The sequence below is a fragment of the Bufo bufo genome, chromosome 4, assembly GCF_905171765.1.
Source record: "Bufo bufo chromosome 4, aBufBuf1.1, whole genome shotgun sequence".
In the NCBI taxonomy this organism is placed as follows: domain Eukaryota; kingdom Metazoa; phylum Chordata; class Amphibia; order Anura; family Bufonidae; genus Bufo; species Bufo bufo.
Window position 1 is genome coordinate 247,710,706 of NC_053392.1, and position 6,724 is coordinate 247,717,429.

Here is a 6,724-nt window from a genome sequence, read left to right on the forward strand (position 1 = left end):
CCGAGGCGGCAGCAGCAGAAGAGGCAGCAGGGGGAGCCTGAGTGACTTCCTTGTTTTTAAGGTGTTTACTCCACTGCAGTTCATGCTTTGCATGCAGGTGCCTGGTCATGCAGGTTGTGCTAAGGTTCAGAACGTTAATGCCTCGCTTCAGGCTCTGATGGCACAGCGTGCAAACCACTCTGGTCTTGTCGTCAGCACATTGTTTGAAGAAGTGCCATGCCAGGGAACTCCTTGAAGCTGCCTTTGGGGTGCTCGGTCCCAGATGGCGGCGGTCAGTAGCAGGCGGAGTCTCTTGGCGGCGGGTGTTCTGATTTTGCCCACTGCTCCCTCTTTTGCTACGCTGTTGGCTCGGTCTCACCACTGCCTCTTCCTCCGAACTGTGAAAGTCAGTGGCACGACCTTCATTCCATGTGGGGTCTAGGACCTCATCGTCCCCTGCATCGTCTTCCACCCAGTCTTGACCCCTGACCTCCTGTTCAGTCTGCACACTGCAGAAAGACGCAGCAGTTGGCACCTGTGTTTCGTCATCATCAGAGACGTGCTGAGGTGGTATTCCCATGTCCTCATCATCAGGAAACATAAGTGGTTGTGCGTTAGTGCATTCTATCTCTTCCACCCCTGGTGAAGAGCTAGGTGGATGCCCTTGGGAAACCCTGGCAGCAGAGTCTTCAAACAGCATAAGAGACTGCTGCATAACTTGAGGCTCAGACAGTTTCCCTGATAAGCATGGGGGTGATGTGACAGACTGATGGGCTTGGTTTTCATGCGCCATCTGTGCGCTTTCTGCAGAAGACTGGGTGGGAGATAATGTGAACGTGCTGGATGCACTGTCGGCCACCCAATTGACTAATGCCTGTACCTGCTCAGGCCTTACCATCCTTAGAACAGCATTGGGCCCCACCAAATATCCCTGTAAATTCTGGCGGCTACTGGGACCTGAGGTAGTTGGTACACTAGGACGTGTGGCTGTGGCAGAACGGCCACGTCCTCTCCCAGCACCAGAGGGTCCACTAACACCACCACGACCATGTCCACGTCCGCGTCCGCGTCCCTTATTAGATGTTTTCCTCATTGTTCCCGTTCACCACAATTTTGAGAATGGCAAATTTGGGAATAGTTTTTCAACCCAGAAAAAAAAGTGTGCTTTTACGGTCGCTACAAATAACTTGACCAGCTAAAACAGTACAGATTTGCTTGAATAGAAATGTGAGACCTGTTTTTTTTGCACTGTGTGACAGGTTAAGGTTTAATCTCAGAATCAGACTTCTATCTGCACGGTAGCGTGTGTCTTAGGTTTTTCTGAATGACACTATCAGTACCTTCAATGTAAGATATCCTTTTTGGGATAGATTTCAAGTAGGCCTCAAATACCAGAAACTAGTTATTTGGAGAATGGCAAATTTGGGAATAGTTTTTCAACCCAGAAAAAAAAGTGTGCTTTTACGGTCGCTACAAATAACTTGACCAGCTAAAACAGTACAGATTTGCTTGAATAGAAATGTGAGACCTGTTTTTTTTTGCACTGTGTGACAGGTTAAGGTTTAGTCTCAGAATCAGACTTCTATCTGCACGGTAGCGTGTGTCTTAGGTTTTTCTGAATGACACTATCAGTACCTTCAATGTAAGATATCCTTTTTGGGATAGATTTCAAGTAGGCCTCAAATACCAGAAACTAGTTATTTTGAGAATGGCAAATTTGGGAATAGTTTTTCAACCCAGAAAAAAAAGTGTGCTTTTACGGTCACTACAAATAACTTGAGCAGCTAAAACAGTACAGATTTGCTTGAATAGAAATGTGAGACCTGTTTTTTTTTGCACTGTGTGACAGGTTAAGGTTTAATCTCAGAATCAGACTTCTATCTGCACGGTAGCGTGTGTCTTAGGTTTTTCTGAATGACACTGTCAGTACCTTCAATGTAAGATATCCTTTTTGGGATAGATTTCAAGTAGGCCTCAAATACCAGAAACTAGTTATTTGGAGAATGGCAAATTTGGGAATAGTTTTTCAACCCAGAAAAAAAAGTGTGCTTTTACGGTCACTACAAATAACTTGACCAGCTAAAACAGTACAGATTTGCTTGAATAGAAATGTCAGGTCTATTTTTTAGGCGCTGGGTGACAGGCTCAACTTGCCCCTGATGTAGTATATGGCCAAAAAATAACCACACTGTTGATGGTTAAATGCATTTGGGTGACACAGGCTCAGCCTGCACCAGATGTAGTATATGGGCAAAAAATAATCAGACTGTTGATGGTTAAATGCACTTCGGTGACACAGGCTCAGCCTGCAGCTGATGTAGTATATGGCCAAAAAATAACCAGACTGTTGATGGTTAAATGCACTTCGGTGACACAGGCTCAGCCTGCAGCTGATGTAGGATATAGCACAAAATAACCACACTATTGATGGTTAAATACACTTGGTGATAGCTTGTGCTGGCGCACCACAAGTCACAAAATGGCCGCCGATCACCCCAGAAAAAAAGTGATCTAAAAACGCTCTGGGCAACCTCAAAAAAGTGAGCCAGTCAATACTAGCACTTCAATGATCCACAGCTGCAGATCGATCACAGAATGAAGTCTTTTGGAGGAGTTAATCACTGCCTAATCTCGCCCTAACATCGCAGCTGCAACCTCTCCCTATGCTTGAATCAGCAGAGTGACGTGCAGCGCAACGTGACCCAAGCTTATATAGAGGCTGGGTCACATGCTGCACTGGCCAATCACAGCCATGCCAATAGTAGGCAAGGCTGTGATGGCCTCTTGGGGCAAGTAGTATGACGCTTGTTGATTGGCTGCTTTGCAGCCTTTCAAAAAGCGCCAAGAAAGCGCCGAACACCGAACCCGAACACTGACTTTTACGAAAATGTTAGGGTTCGGGTCCGTGTCACGGACACCCCAAAATTCGGTACGAACCCGAACTATACAGTTCGGGTTCGCTTATCCCTACTTGTTGCATAAATTCACTTCAGTCATAGCAAAAGCCTTCCAGCGCTTTCATGACACCCCTTACAAACTACCTCCTCCCTCCTTAGCTACACCGAACACCATCCCAGATATTACGAAGGCTTTTCTTTCATCTTTCAAACTACCCTCATTATCTACCTCCCAGTCTGCGCAGCTTCTAGCGCCTATCGCTGATACAGAAATCTGCAAGGTTCTATCCTCTATTCGATCAGGGAAGAGACCGGGACCGGATGGTTTTACCATCCAATACTGCAAGACCTTTAGAGATAGCCTACTCCCCCACTTTAAAACTCTCTGAAACTTTCTTCTTAATGGAGGATCCCTCCCGAACTAAGCCTTAGAGGCACATATCACTGTAATCCACAAGGATAAGAAAGACCCACTGGAATGCGGAAGCTATCGCCCAATATCCCTATAGAATACAGATGTTAAGTGGTGGGCGAAAATATTAGCTCAACGCATCCAAACAATTCTCCATAATATTATAGACCTGGAGCAAGTTGGTTTTGTCTCTGGCAGACAGGGCAATGAAAATACAATACGTCTTCTCAGACTCCTAACCTGGGTACAAGACACTCACAAACCTCTTGCTTTACTGAGCACTGACACTGAAAAAGCATTCGATAGGGTAAGTTGGCAATATATGTCAACAGCTTTGTCAAGTTTTGGAATCCCTGACCAGTTTATACGCGAAATATTCACTTTATATTCAAGCTCCTCTGCCAGAGTCAAGATTAACGGCACTTTATCTCCCCTCTTCTTCATCCGCAATGGCATACGGCAGGGATGCCTGCTCTCTCCAACCCTGTTTGTAATTGTGATGGAAACCCTACTATGCCGAATCAGGCAAGACCCATTGATACAGGGTACCACTGTAAGCACTTCTACTCATCTCACGTCTGCCTTTGCTGATGATCTCCTTATTATGACTTCCAACCCTTTAATATCCTTCCCTAGGCTTATGACCATTTTCAATGATTTCAGTATTATTTCCAATTTCAAAATAAACTACAGCAAATCAATGGCACTTAATACTGTATATCCTGCCCCACCACTACTATTTCCACATTGAAACAATCAACTCCTTTCACCTGGGCATCAAAGAGTATACAATATCTGGGAATCCATATAACGTCTAACCTGAAGGAGCTATTCGCTGTTAATTACGCACCTCTCTTGCAATCAGTACGCTCACAACTTAAGTCCCTAAAAATCCCCTTCATCTTCTGGATAGGACGAAAGAATTTCCTCAAAACCTACATTGTGCCGAAGTTCCTTTACCTACTACAAACCCTTCCAATCTGGCTCCCCCACTCATTTTTCTCAGAAGTCTGCAAAATATTCTCCTTCTTCCTTTGGGGTGGCAGATCTCCTAGAATAGCTTACTCCCTCTTAACGAGAGAAAAGAAGTTTGGGGGATTTGGCTCCCAAATGTCCATTTATACTATAAAGCTATACAACTGAATAGGAGCATATCACTACTGACACCAAAACCCATGAACCTCTGCTTGTCTTTAGAGAGACATCTCCTAACCTCCACAGAGAAACTGATACTATGGGGTATCCGCACTTTCACCCACAAAACCTCGGCTACAGTCTTTCTATTAAGGGGTGCACTAGCCGAGTGGTGGAGCTGCTTTAAGACGCAAGATCTCAAGTTCCAACACCTCAACATACACCTAAACTTACTACAACCCCATATCCATTCTAGTTTTACAGAAGCGTCTGGAGTCTGGTCCCTCCTGACCAACATATCCCTAAGAGAGATTTCCTTACCAGGGGTCAAGTTTGATTGGGACAAAATTCTACACTCCCCCAGAAGACAAAAAGTGCCTTTTTAGCATCTGCTGGATTTCTGCAGAGATGTAAAGGGCCTTACACTACCTAATAGCCAACTCAGAACGCTTACCTGGCTAGAGAACTGATTGAGGTGAACCAGCTTCCAAAAAAATCGAGGGGTATGGTGGCTCACCTTCTAGTGCAATATGTAGGTGCTCTAGGTTTGGACTGACTCACCCGGTCAGAGGATTGGAGGAGTATAAGAACGGAGGTGTAGACCAGCATTCTATATATGGAAACAGCAGATATTTATTCGTAGATGAGTAAAAAAGAATGTCACAATAAAATAGCGCACTCTAAAAATCACACATAAAAAGTATTGCATATAAAATTTCGCAATATATCAGGATAAAAGAAGATATGAGACAGAAGATCAATTGATACAAATGTGTCCCATAATGTACATGCCACCAGTCAGAAATGGTGTTCAGGTTTCAGATGATGCGGTCTAAAATCGTAGATCCTGGTTGATATCAGGTAGATAATACATAAGCTGGACACTGGACATATGAGGGTAGATTCCAGCATCCAGATAGTGTATAGATGGTGAAAATCAGTATAATAGATTGTTGGCATGTTCCACTGCTGTGCTGATAGTAAGCAAGTTGCCTGGTATTTCACCAAACAGCAAAGTACATGACATGCATATCCCAGGTTTTAGACCCAAGAGTGTTTCAGCTCTGAGAGAGTTTCAGGCTCGAATGGGTCACCAGTGTTTTGGCTGAGTGGTTCAGCTTCAATGTACAATATCATATACCGTCATATATTCAGCCAGTGATTAAATCTAATAATAGATGGACATAAATAAATAGGTACCACGTTCTGGGTGATAGTCTATCACTAAAGTGCCGGTTGGCAATTAGGAATGAGGTACATGAAGTATCGTAGGTATGAATGAGAGGATAAAGAAATATGTAGTGGACCAGTGCCAGGTGGCGTCCCACCGATGCTAGGCGTGCTGGCCGCTATTACCTTTCTGGATGACAGCTAGTGTCTTTTGTCCTGATCGATCAGTCTTCGCTCTGGTCGGTGGTGGCAGATGGTGGGATGCAGCTCCTGTGCCCTCTGCTGTTGTATGGGAAAGTTCCTCTCTGTTTGGCATCTCACATGTGTGGCGTTGCTGAATGGAGAAACTTTTTTCTGTTCGGCGTCACATGTGTCAAGCGCTACAAATTTTGCTGTACTGCGCAGACTTTTCGATTTCGGTCCTTTCCCGACTCATGAGGTGGCCGTCGCCACAAAATTACATTCTGAACTAATAATTGGGAGAGACTGACCGATCAGGACAAAATATACTAGCTGTCATCCAGAAAGGTAATTCTTCATGTACCTCATTCCTATTTGCCAACTGGCACTTCAGTTATTCAGCTACCTATTGTCACGAGGGTGTCAAGAGCCACGTCTGACTCCGTTATACCCGGGGTCAGGAAGTCGCAGCGGGTGGCTGCGCGCTCTATGTCTAAAGATAGTGCTGTTTCTTAATGGTAGCTTTCTGGGTTTGCCTTGCAATCCTTTTTGGCTCACTCAGGGATCCGTAGCTTCTCCTCCTTCAGCTGTTTCTTGTCCAGCAATCCCAACCTCCTTATTTTCCCCTCTCCCACTTCTCTGGTTGCCAGATATAGAGCTTCCTGCCTGGACTTCTATACTGACCCACTGGAGCTCTGTAGCTGTGATTCCTGGTTGTTGTTCCAGAGCGTTACCCTCCGGATCCCTGTTGGGCTTTTGTTGTCCGCTGTTGTCGCCCACCTGGGATTATATGTTTTGTCTGTATTGTCTGTCCTCTCCTTGGTGTTTTCCTTTAGTGTTAGTGGTGCGGACTAGTGTTCCCACCGCCCTATTCACTACGTAGGGCTCATCTCAGGGAAAGCCAGGGTTTAGGCACGTGATCGGCGTACGGGTGAGAAACCCGTCTAGGGAC